Raw genomic sequence first — 22,482 nt, forward strand, 5'->3', positions numbered from 1 at the left:
TTATTACTTCTTTTATTTCATTTCGACGTTTAATATTCATGTCTTGACTTCAAATCATGTCTCGTCAGATACGCCATAATAAATTTCATATAAGGTTTCTTCCCGTACCGATAGTACACATGCCGCGAAACAGGATGTATGTGTTTCGTATTTACTTTCGACAAACTTCCTGTCATTAAGCTGAGCTTACCCAGTTCCTGTAAACACGAATTCTACATACTCGTCGTAGCAGCTTTACGCCAAACTACGAGATTATAATCTGACGAGCAACATCACGAAGGAAATAGCTGTGAAAGAAGAAGAGAGCGATAACATTCGACCCATTATGTAAAGCGATGTGTCTTACAACACATCGTAAAACACGCGTAACAAAGAAACTGCCGAACACAATAGAGAAAGTCAAAAACGATCTACGAGATATTACGATAAGATCGGCGGCAATTTTCCTTTGATCCGATTAACAGAACGTTGAGCTACATCGCACATATTCGCATTACATGGGATTTAATCGATCGCAGGATTTTTCGCAATCGCGCCGTGAAAATCGGTGAAAGACACACGCACAAAGTCGGAGAAAAATCTCGCACGTCGGGCGATAACGATATTTCCCGCTTATCATCTTCTCCTTTTCCTTCGATATACGAAGAATGTACACGCATAAGAAATATCCGGATCACACGATTTTACCATCTCCCTCTTCTGGCACTGTTAGAATATTTTCTGCGATCGAAATCCCCCTCCATACACGCAACGAAATGTGGAAATAGCTCGCATAAGAAAGTACAGAAATGCAAGTGTAAAACGCGAAGAATCTTTTTCACCTCAATCAATAGAAAAAGAAAGAGAGAAGAATATTGAATTTCGTACAACTAAAATAACTTTTGCGAGCACCAACTCGATAAGTTATAGTAATCGACAAATATATAGCATTTCCGATCTCCTTACCGCGAATCGGATTTGTAAGGCCTGAACCATCATCGCTTACTGCTAAGCGGCTCTATGGGGAGGATCTAATTTGCATTATTGACACAAAATCCTGTCACGGCGCGGATGGGGATACCACACGTCTGAGAATGTAACCGGCGGCGCTGAAGCCACCCGGCTCTCTCGGAGTCGCTTATCCCTCGAAATCCCGCGGGAATCCGCATAAAGGCAGAGAAGCTGTCGCTATCGCATCACGTAGGAAAAAGGACACACGGAGAAAATGTCCGCCAAAGGACGACATGTTCTCCTTTGATGCGAACGCAGTGTATCACCGGCGACGATCCAAGAGGAGGCAACGACCGCCCGTGGAGTAGGCGACCTGATAATCGGGTCGTTGCGGAATTGATATACACGCGCGCGGATCATAAATCACGGATTTGATTCACGGCCAAGATTCCAGCGGATAAAGGAGAAGCACACGGCTGTTTGAGTGCGGCGATAAATTCGACGGTTACATCGCATATGAATACCCACTTTTCTGTCTCTCTTTTTCCATGACTTTCTTCTCTCTCTCTCTCTCTCTCTCTGGATTTCTCCAGAATCCTCTCATTTCCCATGGCTAAGGAACAGATCGAAGATGCCGGTCTTTTATGGCCGATCGAATAACAGTCCGCCTCGCCGCGTTTTATATTCTATTATTCCCCGGAGAGCGAAGTGGGGCAAGTACGCCGATTAATTTGACAGTTTGCGCACGCAGACACATCATGTATGTGAAATAATGCGTTTTCACACGAGAGAAATTAATTGTAGATTTTAAATTGCGGCAATCCCTTATCAACGAATTAATTTGATGGAGTTATTTGGTATTTTATTTAAACATATATTATATCTCTCATTTTTAAAAATATATTTATGTTTAAATATATTTAAATGTTATATTATAAATGTATCAAAAATATTATATTTATAGATGCACAAGGTAGAGAGTAAAGAGCAGAAGAAGAAAAAAAGATTCTTTTCTGGTTTGTCACATTTTATTTTGTAAATAATATATGATATATGTACGGGGTATATATCAAAATATATTACACCGATATGTGTACTCCGTGTTTTGGTTTCGTACCGTGCAAAAATCATGCAGTTCCAGATAGCATCTCACATATATCGTCGCAAAAAAAAAAAAAACAAATACACGTTAATGCAAAAAAATAAAGTTTTGCAAATTCTGGTCGATAATTCTTCTATATAAAAACAAAAAAATGTCCTGACTAAATGAGAATTATCATCGATTGCATGTACGCCCATATATCCCCCTACGCCATATTCGTGAACTTCATGAGATATCCAAGTTTCTTGGCGGAAAATTTTTAAACTAGTGTTAACTCGCGTTTCTCGCAAATTTTTTATAAACTCCCATTAAAACGCAAAAACTCGCACGAGTGAGGTTTTAACCGTTTAATCATGCATCGTGCTTTTATGGAAATACATTAATAATATCTCAATAATACTCGTCGACGGGCTTACGTGATGCGTGCATTATTTGCTAATTTATCGATGACATTTTTTAAAACGTACATGCTGTTTTCATGTATAGCTATTAGTTCTTTCATTTACATGAATCATATATTATACGTTTATCACATCGTAAGAGGGGAAGGGCAAGTTGATGTAATAAATTTATTTGCTCGACGAAAACCCGATAATATTCGCGGTGATGTCACGTGGTAGCGGTCGCGAAAAAATGCCTCTAACGAATCTACTATGAATTTTGTCTGGTACGAACGACAGCAATTTTAGGGCTAGCTGTGTTGCTTCATACCCCGCGACCGAAACGAGAATAAATAATACAACGAAGTGCACGCACGGAGTGACGCGCCATCATGTTCGTCGTAATGTGTTCATGTTTTCAACGTGAAATATTATGAATGATAAGAGTATATTGTACGCGCGCCGCGGAAGAAGAACTCGAGATTTATGGCACTGAGATATATTCGCCTTTCATTTAAATAACATTTCTATTCTCGTATACACGTGCCCGCAGCAAAGAGTGTGTCTTCGCGTTAGCTTTCAACGTACTTTCTCGAGGTTTATCATTGTACAGAGACTTATTAATATCCCGGATATGGATACTTTCTCGCGTACATAAAATTTGATGTTATTAATGATTTAATGTTTCCACGCTTCGACGGGAGAATATTTAATTTTCAATTCTTAGAACAATATTTTTCACTCATTGAGAGAACGAATGCATTTGATGCGATAACGATATGCATGGCTGTTTAATGAACCGATACGGACAACATCTACTATCCTAAATATACGAGCAGACAGTGGCAGGCAAAGGTAAACGATCTTCTCAGCACATTACCATCTCTCCCATTCTATGTATAATTTACCAGCACATAAGGATAGGATATAGCGGTGATAAATCAGCTGTTATTTCGGAATATCTTCGAAACAAAATAAACCAAGTTTAGTCGAACAAAAAGAAAATGCATTTACGAAGAATAAGAAAAAGAAAAAGAGGAAAACCTCCTCCGCTATGTAACGCTAGCTAATTTGAATTCCACCTTGGCAGTAGCTATCAACTCTGCCGCCTCGCTTGTTCCTGAAGAGGAGAGTCGGGCTGCGATTAATTAGAAACTCGGCTACACCAATGGTCGTTGGGATGACAAAGTGCAGCGGAGTGCAAAGTACGCGACGTTGCATTTTCAATGTGTAGATCGAAGGGCGTGCATCAAATTCACCTTCGTGATTCCTTAAGTTCCGATATCCGCGCGCGACAGCATTCTTCTCACCATTTAATTTTAGAGATTATTCAAAGTCCCCCGATTACTTGATAATATTAATTCATTTTCTCTCCTACATATTTTTTTATCTAACTCTGACTTATTCTTCTTCCTTTTCTCATAAAAAAAATGAGTCGCCAATAACTAATTCTAAGACAAACGCAGATGATTTAATTAAAATAAACTATGCCATTCAAAGACTTTGTTTATCTACAGTCTGACTATATGTCATCATTAAATCAAACGATTGATTACATCGTGACGGATGGAGTTTAAGCAATGTTTCCGTAGGAGCTCTTAAGTATGATGGATAAGATACATTTGGAGCAGTAGTCGAAGCACGAGCAAGATATCATAACTGGCAGACTGATTAGAGTAGTGGACAAGACATAATGTAGATCGCGTAGGATGTAATAACGTAGCTATGAACGCGGCATACGAATATCGGTTGCACTTCGGTGGATTAACTCTTATATCATCCCAGAGCAAGATACGTTGGCCATTATTGCGCCAATTAATAATGTCAGCGGTCTCGTTACACGATTTCTGCCGCGTTTCGCGTTATTGAGAAAAAATATGATTTCTAAATAGTTTAAAAATTCAAACGATCCATGATTCGTAATTACTATATATAAACATTATACATATTGTTAGCGCGACGGATTCATTGAGTAATTTAAAATGCAATCTTATTCAATGTAAATTCGACACTAGATTATCTATTATTTGTCGCAATGTTTCTTTCTTGCATTCGTATTATTGGATATCTTTCGTTTTTTAAATTGTATTATATCTTTATTTAAAAAAAAACAAAAAGACAAAAAAAATTAAAATATTTTTAAGTCTTGTCAAAACTGTATATATATAATTTTTAAGATGCTCCTCTTCATTAATGCTTCATTGAAAAAGATCTCCGTTCTTCTTAATTCTCTCTGAGAGATTTGATCGAAAAACACGTCTGATGAACAATCCGTCTAGTATACACCCTATACGCATATATATATTATATATAATTTAGATGATACTCTCTTCACTTCTTTTCATTTTGCAGATCACCGCATTTTTTTCCCGACAAAATATCGTGTTTATGGCATTATGCCAAAACAACTTCGCAGGTTACCCAGGAGATTGTGTACGCGCCTAGGGTGGCGATGCATCATCCCGGCGGATGTCCTGAGCTTCATCCGCGTCTTTGCCGTGCCTTCCCGTCCTTTCTGGCATCCTTTTTCCACCGAAGGAAACCGGCAGGAAGATAGGTACACTATTCGACTCAACCTCGTGCAACTCGTAATCCCCTACCCTCCCTTGCAGCAGAAGTTAAGCAAATAAAGTAAGCTTTATGATGGTCAGGCAATATTTATGACCCGTCCAAAGAGCGTCTCTCTCGCGCCGCTGCATCTCGCCGGATACGCATTGTTGCATCCCTATATCGTATGGGGAGGAGAGGTGACACGTGCAAAGAAAAATGCACACGACTTCTCCTCTCCGGGGCTTTGTGTGCCGCTAAGAAAAATATATATCGATACAAATTTACTCGCTGCGCAACACAATGCTCAAGATAAACGTAGCACATAACTCTCTTTTACCTACTCTAAATTTCGAATTACTCTCAATACGAGAAATGTGATGCTTATCGGAATATTTTAATAGTTTTCGTTTCAAAATATTGTTTAAAAGCTTGTTTATAGCTACACGCGCGGGTCTTGCTTTCATACATTTTTAAAATTTATAAATTCTTATATTTCTCTCTCCATTTCTCGATACCGACACACGTTTCAGTTAGAATTATTTATGTTTGGACGCATTAGAAATTCTAGGCGAACATATGGAAATCGAGGCACGTTTTGGTCATGTATCGAGATATCAAGACACGATAAAAGTCTTTGATTTAAATTGCTTAAGATCGTTATGGAAACGTTCACATTTCGTTTATTAACAAGAATACAAAACTATCATCATCCATTTACATACGTGCGACAAATCTTAAATCAATCTTAAACCAATTTGCTCTAAACTAACGTTAATATGAATTGAAACAATGCTATGAGCACATTTACTCGTATTATTTCCAAATCGAGAAGATGTAAAAATTCGAAATTAAATATAAATAAATAGAGATGTAATACAGAAAAGTGCGATTTTTTTTACGAAGGAATTCTTCCACAATTCTTCCTTTTGCGCGATTTCTCGCACGATGTTGCACGCAAAATATTCTTCTCATCAAAATTGCATGTGGATCTTGCGTGAAAGGATTGGAAACTCATAAAGCGAAGAAAATATCTCCTTGGAATTTCATCCGGAATCCAGGCGAGGTTTGATAAAATTTTTGGTTCATCCCAGTAATATCGGATCGATGCCGGAGCCGGACGTGAGTAAGGCTCCGCTTTAAAGAGCTTCTCGGCAGAGAGTAAATCGTCTCTGATCGGAGTGGGATGTCGGGAGATCGCACGTAGTCTACCTTGCTAAGGAAGTGGAGCGCGTATATCTTACGGAGAAAATATTTTCATCCTATGAGCGTGAGAAAGAATTAAGGCATCCCGAAAACGGTTTCTTACGGCTTACCGATTAATGATACAATCTCATTCGTGCTGTTTCATGCTTCAAACGAAGGGAACGGAAATAATCGACATTTCGCATCGACAAATCAAATCAGGCTTACTAAATTCAATTTTCGTTAGCACGATGCCCCCTCCCGCGTGTCGCTATATATAAACTCTCTCTTAATAAATACAATAGATATTCTTGTGTAAAACAGCGAATGAGTTTCATCGACTTAAGTGAATTTAGTTTACAACATTTAATTTATTACAGCGGAAGCTTTCATGATGCATTAATCGAGATTAATAGAAATGTAATAGAAAGAAAAAATTTGTTCTGAGAATAACATACATTCCGGTAACTATTAATTAAATTAATTACTTCCCATAAATTTATCTTCGACATTATACACCATACAGTATGCGATGAAAGTGATGCTATATCGAGAGTGAACGAATGCACACAAATTACGTAATTTCCTCGTGTTGGTATACATATTCGAGACATCGAGCTTTGACCTCTGGTTGAATTGATACTATAAAGACGCAATAATGACTATAATGATATTTGCAACAACATTGATTTGTTAGCAAATATATTAATAATTATAATAATTAAAATAACTAAAAGATAAGAATCGTTGCACGCAATAATTTATTCTTTAATTTAATTTTCATTTAATTTAATTTATTTTATAATTTATCATTATTTCTTCGTTCTATGCGACATGTGCTGCAAAATAAGTATTTAAATAAGATGATAATTTTTAATTATAAAGTAGAAAAACGTTTGTACATCCCGCCATCAGGAAAGAACTTTTCTACTCAACTTCATATTTATTCGAGCTAGTATAGCAGATACCCATCTACAAAATCCTACTGGGTTGTTTTCGTCACAGATAATTCTCAAACTTCGGTTAGCCGATATACATTTATGCATTTACTCGCGAATACAGAGAAAAGAATAAAGTGACAAGTAAAGTCATTTGATGGTTAAACGAACTAACTTCGCGACTATGATATTTCCTCGTCGAATTTCTACAGCTTCTTGCGCAATATTATAGCAACGCGTCTAAACGCACATGTCCGCTATCACCGCGAAAATACACATTGTGCGTATTCAAAAACGATATATATATACGGCTACGGATAGATATACGACGACAAAAGGAGCATTAAGAATGACAGAATGCGACAGCGGAATAGCCATGGATTTCATTGCGTTAAGAACGCTATCCTGTAGGGCGGAATAATGAAAGTTTATGCAACGCTAGATGCGACGCGACGTGAAGCCCGGGCCTGTAATAACTGAATCTAAATCCCAACTACTCGTCCTTCCGCATTAATCGAGAGAATTTCATTCGTGCGTTTGGAAGTGCCGGGATGGCCGAAAAGATAAAAGACCGTCCCCCGGTCGCTGCGAATGAAAAATTCGAAAAGAGAGAAGATCGCGTTTCGATTTTCTCGACGAAAATATTTCCGAGACGAAATTTCAATCGTGATCGTTACGCCGCGCCTCGTTATACTTAACGTCAGTGTGGTCGAACGACGAACTTTGAACTCCCGTTCCGAATTTGCTACCTGGACATTAACGCGATTAATCGACTTTCACGAGGGATGGTAGACCACGGAAAAGGGTGAGGGAGACGCGCGGAAGGTAATGGCAAAATATAATATCGCCCTCGACAAGATAACCGCGGTCATTTTAACCTGCAAACTTCAAAATACATTACACCGTCGTTATCGCAGGAGGGATGGAAAGGAGTGGAATAAAATGATTTACGTTTCGATTTCTCTCCGTTAACCGGAGATCTAAACGTGATCCTTTTCGGAGACGGGTATGCGCGAAACGAAATTGGTTTCCTCAGGACTTTCAACGATATTTCTTCGCTCAGAGACCTCGAAGCATCGTCTCTATCTTAGTGTTCTGAACGACCCTTCTCAATGCGCCAGACGGCATACATCGTCCATGAGGACGGTAAAGCGTGGTCGGAGTTTCTAAGCAAAAGGAAGATTTTCTATGGAATATCATTTGATATTCGTCGCGTGGCATGTGTGCGAAATTGAGTTATAGAAAAATATTATTCAAGGAAGTTTCTCTCTCTCTCTCTCTCTTTCTCTCTCTGCAGAAAATATAAGAATAATTACTGAAAATAGAAAACTATATAAATACAATTTGTACGGGTTGTCAGAATTTCAAAATATATTTTAAAAGAGAAAAACTCTCATTAGAGAAAAACATAATGGTCAAATTTAATTAACGAGATTGAATTCTTGCAAAACATATTATTATCATTGTTATTCCACATCGTTTGAATATAAAATCTGTTAACAAATTGCAAGTGAACTACGATGGGTGACACACACACACAAAAAAAAAAAAAAAAAAAAAAAAAAAAAAAAAAAAACTGAGATTTTTCCGAAAGAGATATCCAATTTTATGTGTGAATGCAGGCGGAATACAAAAGCAATGTTTGTTTTCGGAGTCGGATATTGATCTATTGTCAGGTGACATCAATACGATTAGCGTACGCATATGCATGTCCAGTTTCGAAACCATCCAGCGCAATAGAATTTTTTTCCCAATAGCTAAAGAGTTTCTGATTAGAAACATATTTATAGAGATAATTAACGACGTGAACTGCACGACGAATGCGCGAGGATGATAAAATGCGCGTGCGGCGAAACTTCAAAAATCAATCACGTGCAAATCCGTTGAGGGTTTAGAAGTACATGTATGTATATATGCAGAGATTGACAAGGCATCGTGATTGACGGCGAACATACTGCGTTGCTTTTTTTTTCGATCTTTTTTTCTGGAAACGACACGATTCTCTCTTGTAAATTTTACCGTTAAACTTCCAACTCCAAAAAAGAAGACATATACGGGTTTTGTTAATAAAACACTTTAGTCGTAAAATAAGTAAAATAAATGAAACGTGTAACGTTCATTATCTTATTATTTTATTTAAGAAATAAGAAGTGTAAATATATCAAAAGAGCATAATACTATGCGGTGTGGATTTTCATATAATTTTGATACAAAATTTTGTGCAATTTAATGTTTTGCCCAAGAATTTTTATTAAATCTTATTATATAAGTTTTTGTTAAAATTTAAAAAGTAAAAAAGAAAGAACAGAAGCTTTCAAATTATAAAGCTGTTATACAATAAATTTTTTAATAAAATTTAATTGACAAATTGAATTGAACTATGAAATATGAATAGGAGCTTTTTAAAAATATTGTTTTGTAGGAATTAGTTTGTTTGTTTGTTTGAGAGTTGATATTATTATCAAGTTTACGAGGGAACGCAATTTTGCTCATAAAAATTATGCATTAATTAATTTTTGTCAGTCAAATAAATATATAACAAAAGAGTCTCTACCTAAGAAGCTTACGGTCTTTGTGAGGGGTTAAGATACTTAAAGACTCATTGGATATTCGACACGAGATAACTTCCAACATGGAACTCAAATTACAATGAGGCGCCGACGTCGTAGTCGCTTACGAGTATCTAAAGCCGTAAAATACAATCTTCTTTGGGTATTCATAGTTGACTAAAGATTAACATAAACTCAATATTACGTACAAGCGTCTAATTAAATCATTAATTTATTAGCATTCATTAAAATTGGTAACATAATGAATTTCATTTTTCGTATCTTTTTGCATAGATAAGATGTATAATATAACATTGTCATGTGTTCAACTTTTACGATTCGTATATCTTCGAACTATGATTTCGAATTTAATGTCTTTTTCTTGCAAAGGACACCGCAAAATATATATTGACATTTTTCCAAATAAATTTACTGCTAGAGACACAAATATAAGCTATGCCACACGAGCGAGCAACGCGAACTACGTCAATACATAACTTCTGCTTCCGAGTTTTTTGCCATTAAAATTTATGCCTCTCTAACGCACGATATCCAATCAAGATAAAGTGTCACGATACGCAAAAACATGTTATTCGAGCGAACGGGAAGGATCATCGAGCATGTGTCGTTGTCTTCGATACGTAAATTCGAGACACGTGCACGAGTTGCGATATTTCTAGGGATGCTATCCCGCGTTCGCGGTCGACGGGGAAAAGGGGAGGCGCTTTTAACGACATCATAAAGTACCTCGGGGTACAGCAGCGACTTACGTATCCATAGCAATGAAAAAAAGAAGAAGAAAAAAGGAAAAAGAAAACGATGAAAGCGGTTTCCCATGCAGCAGCGAAATTCTTGCATCGTCGTAAGCGTCCCAATTTTGCCAGCAAAATTTATATTAAATATTCCAACGCTCGCGATATACGCGACCAAGAATTGATTTCGATTAATAATGTTATTTATATTTTAAGCGTTTTTTTTTTTTTTTTGTTTTTAGAATCACATCTGCGAAAATTTTGCGTACGAATTTTTTACGTAATGCAAATAAAGATTCTTGACGCAACGCATCAGCGCGGTCGTATAACTGTCAAACCCAGAAGCGATAACGCGAAGCAATTCGTGAACTTGCAGTCGCTTCGGCTACGACGTATCAGACTAGAAGGATTAGACCCGGATTACTATCCGTTGTCGAACACTGTTCGACACTGCGCCCAAACGCCCGCGGCTAATATCCAGCACCGAAACACCGGAAACTAGCGCTGGTTGACCATTAGGCGGGCATGCGCTGGGTTCCGCACCAGCGGAAAGCGGCCCTCGAGGGACACATCGTTCCGGGATGCATCGATATGGATTTCGTCCAATAAAGCCGGAGTGTTCCCGACACAACACACGCTCCAACCGGATCAACGAGCGACGATAAAATTCTCGTTGAATTATGCAGTTAGCCGAGTAAGGAAGAAAAGAGAAAAACAACAAGCGATTTTCTTCGATCGTAATTGAATCTATTCGTTCGTTGATTTCATCACGTGTACATACAGAATGGCTGCAAGCCCAAGAGAAAACATCGGGAGATGTAAATAGTGTTCGGTCACTTGTTTAGGCGTTATGATTAAACAATTACGCGCCTTAGCTTTAAACATAGTCAGTCGATTGAGAAGCTAGTGATTAAAGTTTTTAATAAACAACGTGACAAAACGCTTCAAGAACGACGCTTCGCAACGCGACATAAATTAAACTGCGACGTGAGGTAAATATTATTGCGAACTTTCTCGAGCAAAGCATGTTTTATAAAAATGTTATTAAACTTCCACTTGGCTTACCGCCGTCTTCTCGATCGCAATCTAGCCTCGGACGATGAAACAAGACGCGCGGAGGAATGAACTTTCAAAACTCAAAGCAGCAGAGGCTTGTAACACTAAAGAAAAAGTTCCTCTGAAAAAAAAAAAAATGTGTAACGAGGTATAAATCTGCCATTACGTGGGAAACTTCATTGGGTTCACATCATCTTAGTATTCTCGCTCGACGTGTCTGCTTTAATCTCGATTACATTCTATTAGCTCAAATCTACAAAAATATAACTTGGATTAAAAATAAGAGGGAGCAAAATGTTTCTTATTTTAGATATACCTGCTAAAATAGTGCGAAAGCGTTATATATCTTACAGATAAAATGTTTATATAAGTTTGAATTTATATCGAAGTACACAAAATATAATAATTATGCCTGATTGCACCTGGATTCGATTTGCACGTTTGTTTTTTCGTTAAAATCGACCAGAGCGTGAAATATAATAGTGTACCTTCTCGCACTTAAATTTATATATAAATTTAATTTCTCTTTGTCATTTCGCGCACTCATTTATTCATATTTATTCCCGTGCTAGAATTTGCGAGGAGAACAAGCCAGAGTTATCCGCGGCGCGTTTCGCGCGCGAAAATTCCACCCTCGTATTTATTCATCCGAGCATGCAAATACGGGAGCGAGTTGTCCCGGAAATATCGACGGGCCATAAATATCTTCCGCGATCTAAATCACAAATTAAATCCGCAAACAAATCTGCCGGAGAATTCTTGTTTCCGAAGTAGTAACCCGTCCTTTTCCATACGGTGGTGCATGCGGTTACCATACATTTCCAGAAATATCCTCGCTCTCCAACGGAAGCTTTTGCGGAAGGAATACCGACATTTGGGCGTCGAGCGCGTCTATCCGAAAAAGGAGAGTACGGAACATCACAGGAAATGTCAAAATCGCAGTCACCGGCGCGTCACTGCGTTCCCAGATGCCCTCTCGCGATTCATCGGCTTTCAAATAATATCCTTTATAAAGAAAAGAAAAGCTTTCAAATAATATCCTATATAAAGAAAAGGATATCCGAAAACACACAAGAAGAGAATTTGTCTTTTTACTTTCGAAAGATTTAAGACACGGACTAATTAATCGTCATTGTTCTAAAATATTGATACGAAATTATCCATGTTATTATACAATATCTATCTGCATCCCGAATATTATTCCAAGCAATAATATCGCAGTTATAAAGTGCGCAAAATTCCTTTATTGTTTCAGCTAGACACTTCAAATTTAAATTCCTCACAAGATCTACGGCTGAAGTAAATGACTTCTGGGACCGTCCGCGTATCTTTGGAGCTGTATAAGCACTCACCGTTTGCGTGACGAAAGCACTCACGCACAATAGGTCTCACGGCGATACCCCACGTCGGACGACGAACGTTTAATTAAACCGCGACCTTTCTGCAAAAGCAAAAATGATGGACGAGCGCACGACAGTGCATTCGCGCACGTACCGCATCCTTCCTTGCACTCGGTGCAATTCCGCAAAAGTTCGGAATTTTAAAGATCCGGTTTGTCGCCGCCGTTCGAGCATGCCAATGACACCAGACACTCTTTTTCACTCGGCTATTTCATCTTCATTCCGTGTTTCCTCGCTTTTCATTATTCCTCTAGCTCTTCTGACTCGCCCTCTTTCCTTTCCATCATCCCTGCTGCCTTTTTCTCTTGGCCTCTCATCCCCTCTACGTTCTTTAGGATTTTTCCGACGTACCTCTCATCCGCTCCGTAAGTTGTAGCTCAAGAGGATATGACGAAAGTTTCGATCTTCCTCTTTCGTCTCCGTAACGTCGAATATTCTGTTGGCGCATACATTATTCGTCAAAAATTTACAGCGAGAAAAGAATCGCTACGTTGGAGAAATGTCGCCCAATTGCAATTTTAAATAATTCCGTTGCATCCGGAGTCAACAATATCGAGAATGCATGTGAAATGTATGTGTCACCGAGGAAAACTAGACCTTTATCGCGACGTTATTTTACCTTCGACGTGTTTGTTGATTTTTTTTTTTTTTTTCACACAGAATAAACGCGTAGAACAAATAGAATTATTTAACACAAGTGTTCGACACAAAATTAAAAGCAACCAAGTCATCGTTATCAGAGTGGCATTCTCTCTTCAAGGAGAATCCAGTTGAATTAAAGCCACTGCGGGGCTATTATAATCAGTCTTGACGCTCCAGCAGGAATAATTATGGTCCTCGTGAAATTCGGATGATTCAAATTTGCAAATCCCGGCCTCGTTGCTAGTAAAATTTGTCGGATTAACTTTACAAATTTATCTTCACGCCTTCTTCCCCCCCCCCTCCCCCCTCTAGCCTCTTATACAGTTCTGCGGAAATCTCTAGCAACAAAATCGATTATCAGGGATCCTTATTCGTATAGATTTCCATTAAAAGACTTAGAACGAATTTCCACGTCTAAGAAAATCGTTTTATATAAATGATACTAGATACACTCGTTAAAAAATTTCGTTTTTTAATTAATCAATAATCGACTAATGTTGCCTCTTGATCCACGGTGAGTTCAACGTGACGCGCCGTGGATATTTCGCAGACATGGAACATTCCATTCCAGTCTGCGATACGCGCGTTACAACATGCGTTCGCCGCCGCTACCGCGCAGTCAATTCGTTTAGGAAACGCCACATTTAAATAACACATTTTCCGTCCGGCACGTTGATAAATATTTAACTTACTCTAGCGCACGGTGCAGAATCGATCGGAAGTTTACGGGGTGAGATCGACGATAGCGCGATGTGACAGGAACAGAGAAACGGGATTGCTTTTGACAGATTAACTTTTTAAACTGGTCACAGGAGAGAGAGAGAGAGAGAGAGAGAGAGAGAGAGAGAGAGAGAGAGAGAGAGAGAGAGAGAGATTCTGATTGGTTGTTTGTTGAATAAACTCGTCGCGAGAACGGGTTTCATTCGGGCGCGGCTCGATCTCCGGTACACTCTCGACAGATACTGTCCTGCATTGTAGAGATTATTGTATTGTACGCAGTGCGGCACAACGTAATATACGCGAGAAAGCGATCGAGAACATCTAAATAAAAAAAGATTTTTTTTTTAAGTCGATCTCAAATATATCCCAATATATCATTAATGTAAAGCTCGGAATTATAAAATATGTGATTGCATAAGTTCGTGCCTGATTTAAATATAAACTTCAATAGATTATATTTTAGAGATAACACTTTTATTGATCAATTATATAGTCTCCATTCTTTTCTACAATGGTTTTCCAACGATCTATAAGCTTGTCGATTCCATTTTTGAAGAAAGAACTTGGTTTTTTTTTTGAAAAAAGTTTGTAAGGTGGTTTTCGACAGCTTCCTCGGAATTGAGATTCTTGCCATTTAAACTATTCTGCAAAGACCGGAACAGATAAAAATCTGAAGGCGCAATATCTGGAGAATATGGCGGGTGCTGCAGAATTTCCCATTGCAACTCCTGCAGTTTTCCCGCAGCTTATTCCTTTCAGTCAGGAGATGCGGCACCCACGTATCAAGCTTGGAAATGTATCCAAGCTTTTTTAAATGACGAAAAGCGGTTGAATTATCGATGTTCAGCCTCTCAGCAATATCCTCAGTTGTAATCCTTGGGTTTCTTTCCACTAAGGCATGCACAATGTCATCATCATTGCCAGAAGGCCGTCCAGAGCGGGGTTGATCCTCCATGTTGAAATCACCATTTCGAAATCTGCCAAACCACTTTTTGACTGTTCGGAGAGCAGGAGCGCGGTCCAAATAAACGCTTTGAATATTTTTTTGTGCAATCCCAACACTCACGCCTTTCCGAAATTCATATAGCATTACATGCCGCAAATGCACCTTTTCGTTCTCCATTTTTAATGATTTCTCTTATGCACAAATGGACTTATCTGAACAATATCTGACGCTAAATTGACATAAGACAACGTCATCTATTCGGTGTAAGCAACAATTACCACACGAAAACAATAGAACTCCGCCATGCAGTAACTTAATGCCATCTATGAAAATCGGGCACGAACTTATGCAATCATCCAATATATATATATATATATTATAGTTTAATTTACATACGTATTAATCATTTAGAACAAAATACGAAGCGAGACTGTATGAAAAGAGAGAGATCGACAAGTGTTTAACAAATTGCAAAATGAGCACGATATAAACCTTTTTGCAATTTATCGTATTTCACAAGAGCTTGCATTCGAATCACTTAACAATACTCTTGTACGGACGCGAGATAAAGAAAAAGATATGTATATATATTCCGTTCTCATGCGTAAATATACATCGTGGTAATATAGATGAGAATGTTTCATAAGATACAGAGTCTATCGACAAACTTGCGCCGTTTACTGATTTTCGAACTAAAATCGGCGACCGATCAGCGATTTGCATATCCGACGAATACCGGCTCCTCCGGATTGCGCGCTTGTGGCAAACCGACAAACACGGGATTAGTTCCAGACTATGCCACACGTACGTATATATTTGTATTAGTCAACCGCGGGATATTGAAGCGTGGATAACGAGACCCAATTAGAAGGATGTCTCCGCAGCAAGATGCGGAAGATCTAATCGCGGCTCGTTAGACCGACATTTTCCGCTAACATTCTAATTCAACCCGATAACTAGATAGAATTGAATGAATATCGTTACTAATATCTCTCCTTCTGATCCTTTATACCGATGCTCTTGGCCTGTGACATGTCAAAGGTAATGCAAATAATTACTGTCTTTCCTAATTAGCAAGTTAATATTAACCAGAGCTCATTGGAACTTATATGAATTTTAAGTTCAAATAATATTCTCTTTGACGATAATTTTAATAAAAATAAAAGAATTATGTAGTACGATCTATGATATTAGTAGTAGTTGGTATTAAAGAGAGTATATCGAGAATATTATAATTTATTAAAAAATAAATACTTTTATAAATTTATAATCCCACCAAAATGTGCAATAAAATCTGTAATTATATTCGAAATGTGTGTGCGTATTCTCTCTCTTCTCGGAATATTGATTAACTATTAGACATATACATGAATATTTAATACTCGTTTTAATACATAACAGATATAAAATAGAGAATATATATTTGTCTATTAATATACGTGTAATAAGCGTCTATTAATATAGTAACGCAACAAACGTCATAAACATAATATTCGATTAAACACGGATATACATATATGGTCGGACAGAATCACTTGGTGCTATAATGAAGCAAGGCTCTATTATCACTTCGCAATTAGTTTAATTCACATACGTGTAAATATATGCATGTGTATGGTATGTATACATATTCCTACATATTCCCCGGAAATTCTTCTATCGTACGAGTTTAACGAACGACACATACATGAAAAAAATAATGCGTTACAACACAATATTATGAATATTGCATTAGTAAGCAACTGTCATTATTTACGTTATTATTATTATCACAATCGTATTTTTTATCGTCAGCCCGTCTTTATCACGTCCGTCTGTCAATCCCATAATTAGGCCAAGACTATAAACGACAGGCTCGGCACTTTTCTTATTTCTCTCGCTTTTATCAAGTGGCTGACCCGCCGATCCCGATCGCGAGGGCGGACAAAAGAGACCGAGGGTGATTTTTTTTTTATGTCCCGCTCGTTTTTCACGCTCGCTCCGTAATATCGCCCGTCAACTTTACCAAACTCGCCCCGACTACGATATCTCTCTGCCCTGCCCCCTGCTCTTCCGGTTCCACGCCGCTCTTCCTTTTTTTTTTTATTCTCGTCTCTCCCCGCCATCTAAAACCCCTCACCATATGTTTTTTTTTATCGCGTGTGCTAGCAATTTATTTGGGTGATCGTTCTTCCGAGAGGTGGCCATAAAAGTCGTTACATTGGCCAATCGTGTCCATCGAACACGTTTTGTTCGTTTGATCGCACGCGTGACGAGACTACTGGATAATGTCCGGCAGAGAAAAATGACGATAAGTAAGAGAAATCCTTATCTTTTTTTTTTCTCTTTCTGACCCTCTTGATCTCACGTTCTCTTTGCGCCAAAAAAGTACCGGCGATAGGATTTTTTATAAATGCCAATGATTTTCCTGAAAGATTTCCGTTTTATTGCGACTAAAAAAAGACGATATCATTGTACGACTCTTTAAACCTTATCAAACATGAAGGAAGTTTGTTCTTATCTGTCCCTTGTTTACTACACAAGAAAGTATAATAATTACAAATAATGTCATAATTTTCCCGTGACAAAATCGACTGATATATTTATGATACAAGAATTGCAAATAATTTCCTGCAACACATTCTCTAACTCTGGATAAATATATAGATACAAATACTTCTCTCCAGTAAAAACAAAAAGGCTCTGATATATTGAATAGAAAAAGTTGGGAGGGAACAGGGCTGACAAGAGCCGAGAGCAATAAATAAAAATACACTTTTTTCTCTTGTGAAAAAAACTCTCTTTAATAATAATGAACGTTTAAGGGTAAAATTTACCCGTTTATACTAAAGATGGTGCAAAGGAAGGACCGAAACGTTTTATTATTATTAAAGAAAGTTGTTGCACAAGATAAGTGCATTTATTTACTGCGCTCGAGCTCTTATCAGCTCTATTTCCTCCCGACCTTTTTCCAGTTCACTAGTAAATTCTTATAAAGACTCTTTTTGCATGGCGGATTCGCTGTTCGCAAGAAACAGACTTAGATTTGAAGTATGAAAATAAATACTCCAGCGAGGGGAGCCAAAGCGCCGATTTTTATACGCGCGCGTTCTCGATATTGTCCCATGAAAATACTTCCAGTTTTGCCGACAGCTTCTCTTCCGCCGGAACAATGGCACGACATTCGTATAAACCACGAAAACAAAAGACGACGGTCTCTTTCTTACTCACGCTCCGTCTGTTTTCTCGTTACATTGTTCAGAGAATTCGCTTAACTTTCGACGCGAGCCGCTTGTTCCGAGGGGTGATGTAGCTACATGCGCAGTCGCAGTTTCATTATGCTCGCGGTGCAACAGTTTTATGTTCAAAAATATAACAGCTTTTTCTTCTTCTGGTATGATGCCGTAAATAAAATGCCGTAAGTAAGCCGCGTAAAATAACATGGTGGCAACGAAGTGATGAAAACGCATATAAGGTTCTGGTCGCGATCACGTGATTTGTACACGCGCATTATCGGTGGCCCGATAAACGAGTTTCGCTCTCTTAATCTAATTATTAAATAATTAAGATAAATGCAATTAAATTTATATTTCCCGGAAAAATCCCCGAACATGCTTTACACGCGAATCGTTTCTCCAATACATAATTGTAAAATAAAAAGTTGAAAATGAGACTAGATCTGCATAATCCAATTAAAATTTAAAGAAAAGTCACGTGTACAATGTGATAGGGACAGTTTTCAATTTTCTCATAATTATGCTTCTTTAATTTAGAATATTTTGGAAATATTCCACAAAGAATTATTACATTAATGTCAAATTATTATCCTTTAGTACGCACAATGCGCTTCATCCTTTTTATACAAATTATTATTTATTATTTATATTGATTTCCAAATTCTTTTTGCGTAAGATTAGAAATAAATTAATGATTGTTGATTATTATGACCTAATAAGATTAAAAGATATTTAAAATTTCCATTATTATTATACATTTATATTATTCGCTATATCTTCAATTTATGTATCCTCACTTTTCTTCATTTGAATTTGAACGCATGTGAATATATATTTATGGCACCGTTTCACGAATATTCTAGGAGCGCTCTCTCTTCTCTTTTATAACACTGGAATACAAGATATAGAGTTACCTATTTGTCTCGAGTGATATAATAAATAGCATTAGAGAGACAAAGCTTTCCTGATTCGAAAAGCATGACGAACATCTTTTTCAGAATCATACTTAGATGATTGAGGAGTTTCACGTTTTAATTTACATTCGAGAGATATCATGTTTCTCGTTTCACAGCAATCGCCAGCAGTTTCAGTAACTCGATGTTTTGCACATGCAAACATCATTCGGGGTGAACCGTCGCGAACGAAGAAAAATTCTTCTCTCACGCGCCTCGCCCTCGTTTACGTTACCTTTCTTTTGATGTCCCGTTACTCGCGTGTCACGTGCGCTAATTATCGCCGACAAAATCAATGCCCTTTCGCTCGTTATCCAGGCATCAAGACGAACAAGAATTCCTCATCAACATTCCTTTATTTTCGCACTATTATCACACCATCGGTAATTCGTCGACTCATCTCGAGATTCAAAGAAGATGCGATCGCCCCTATGTCGAGAACAACCGCAATGGCAAACTTCAGAATAAATTTTCCGCACATGCAGAATCACTCGCGAATAAGATCAGATATTTTTTTGCGTGCAAACTTTCACTTTCGTCACGTTAAAACCGATTATAGATTAATTGACGTTTTTTTGCGATTTTTAATCGCTTAACGTTTCATTATTTCGCGCAATTTAATTGCTACTTTAAGAATATTTTGTCGACAATTTTTCGCATCGATTTCAACTAAAGAAGCGTTCTTGAAAGCAACGCAAGTTCACGCAAAAAAGAAAATACCCGCGTAAGGAAGTCGAGTTACATATCCCTCGTTAACACGTACCAGCACAAAATTCACACATAATTTTTCTCACTGATTACACAAAGTACAGCACGAAGGAACCTCTCTAACGCATACGATGGTCGCCGTTCGAAATAGGAGATCGAACGAGACGCTTCCGTCAAAGCTGAGAGATCCCCGCTAGGGATTCTCTGCTCGCCCGAGCATTCCTGCTATCCGATCTGCGCTGTAAAGCTCGTCCCGTCGAATTACTCTCTCGGCTCTCGTCGCCGCTCAAAAATTCTCGTCCGGCATGACGATGCGATCGGTGAATCGTACGTGTGTAAAAAACGCACTAAAGGAGAAAAAAAAAACTTCAACAACGCAACGCGTAAATAACGCATGAAAAGCGTCGAAACTACACACAATAGGTCGATTATTTTTTATATTTTATATACGCTGAAAAAGATCAATCGTTCTTTCGCGCACGAAATCACCGTCGGCGGAACAAATAGAAGAGTCCCTCGCGCGGGTGGACGACGCGCAACGATAAGTAGAAAAAGTCAACGCCGATGTCCGGCCGACGTTGCGGCGCGCGGCGAGCCACTGACTGCCTCCACCAATTCCACGCCTCTCCCTGTTCACCCCCACCCCTATCGTACACCACCACCTACATATCCATCCCTACCACCTAGACTACCCTCTCAACGCACCCTTCCTCAACGACCGCCGGCGCGAACGCCACGATCCTCCTCATCCCTCTTCGCGCGGAGGATTCGAAGCTACCGTTTCGGTTGTACTCCCAATTCGCCCGAGATGCAGTTTCCCTCCTCCTTTTGCCGAGGACCTATGGGTCCTTTTTCCACTCCTGATGGCTTTACGCTCGTCTCGACCCTGTCTTATAATTTAGACCTTAATCTCGAAAGAGAGTCTTTCCTCGAGATTACGCATATTTTATTAATTGGTCATCAAGAAGTAAGCTCTAATCGGTTAATTACTAATCATCGGGTAAAAAAGAGAGTAAAAATCTATACAATTTGTATTTGTATAAAATAATTTGATGCTATGATACGTCTATCTCTGTATGATGATATAATTTCATTACCCAAATTTGCCAGTTATGATAAATAATGGATTTATCACTATTACCAGTGATATACACATATAACCAACGATATAAAAATTCCTATCAACTATTCTGGCACCCCTATCACAAAAAATCACGTTAAGAAATATTGCACAATAAAATGCTAATTTATTGCTAAATGCGAATGAGTGGCGGTGTTAGCTTGCCTACAAGAGTAAAATACATGCAGTACACAATATTAACGCAGCAACAACATAAACGCATATAATAGAGGTCTCTCGAACTAATTGTTAATAAAACATATATAAATATTAAAATATATTACTTTGTAAAAAATACCACAGAAAAAATTTTTAAGAATTAATGTTATCGTTTTTGATGTTTATAATAAATAATTATTAGATGCGACTAATCTAAATTTTTAACTGTATATAATAAGATAGATAATATTAAATGCAAAAATACAATCTATGCTAATTTGCTAGAAACAGTTGCTACAAACAAATTGGTCTTCGGATAAACATATATAGCAAAATAATATATCTATATACATAATATGTAATGTAAAAAAAAAACTAAATCTATAACGAAATACCATTAAAAAATGCATTATATACGCTAAAATACTAAATTTTTGATAAAAATTCATATAAAGTTTATATTATAAATGCATTATACTTCGGCTCAACTTCGGCATCTATTTTTACATTATTTTTAAGCTTACATTGGCAATATTATACGTTCTTAAATTTTATATAGCAGTTCCTATAGAATTTATAGAATAAGAACAGATTTATTATCAAATTTTCGATGAAAAAGGGTCCGAAAATACTCGGTACTGGACAACTCGGGAATAATATTTGAGTTAAGTAAATTATCGATACAATGAATTGTACCTGTTTGAGTAGAAATCGGACACTGTATTAAATAATTCGTTACACACATACACACACACAGAATTCATTTTTACATATTATTTTTTCTAGAGTATGCCATTTTAATCGTATTTTTACTTAAAGATGTATGCGTGTGCGTGTGTGTGTATTTATATGTATGTATAATTTGTTAAATGTTTATGATTTATTTATAACGTATATATAATTTACAAGTAGATGTGTGTGAGATTCACACACACGTAATCGTTTTCCATTAGATTTTACCCTTCAGCATTATGCGACTGAAACAATATCTCGTTATCTGCCGCTGAATAAAAAATCTGATCAGGAGAAAATCATATAAAAACTTTTTAAAACGGATAATGTGTAAATAATAATTGAAACTGCGAGTAAACTGATAAGATGTCTGATTAAACATGTATATTGAATTGTTGATTTTAAATTTTTAGATTAGAAATACATAATTAACATACAATTCTGCAAT

The 22,482-nt window shown here is 37.5% G+C and overlaps 1 protein-coding gene across 6 annotated transcripts in view; it reads right to left on the reverse strand.

The window, feature by feature from the left end:
* The window catches only part of Dlg1 (discs large 1), a 502,336-nt gene that overhangs the window by 327,125 nt on the left and 152,729 nt on the right, over positions 1-22,482 (reverse strand). Inside the window, exon 1 of one of the 6 annotated variants that reach the window (XM_070304062.1) lies at positions 19,551-19,643. The exons of the other annotated variants lie outside the window; for them this stretch is intronic. The gene's annotated coding sequence lies outside the window, so the exon portion shown is untranslated. Of the gene's footprint in view, positions 1-19,550; positions 19,644-22,482 lie in introns of those variants that run through there. 6 annotated transcript variants of the gene reach the window in all.

The sequence above is a fragment of the Polyergus mexicanus genome, unplaced genomic scaffold (genome assembly GCF_030449975.1).
Source record: "Polyergus mexicanus isolate NDT 795.1 unplaced genomic scaffold, iyPolMexi1.0 SCAF_11, whole genome shotgun sequence".
Taxonomy (NCBI): domain Eukaryota; kingdom Metazoa; phylum Arthropoda; class Insecta; order Hymenoptera; family Formicidae; genus Polyergus; species Polyergus mexicanus.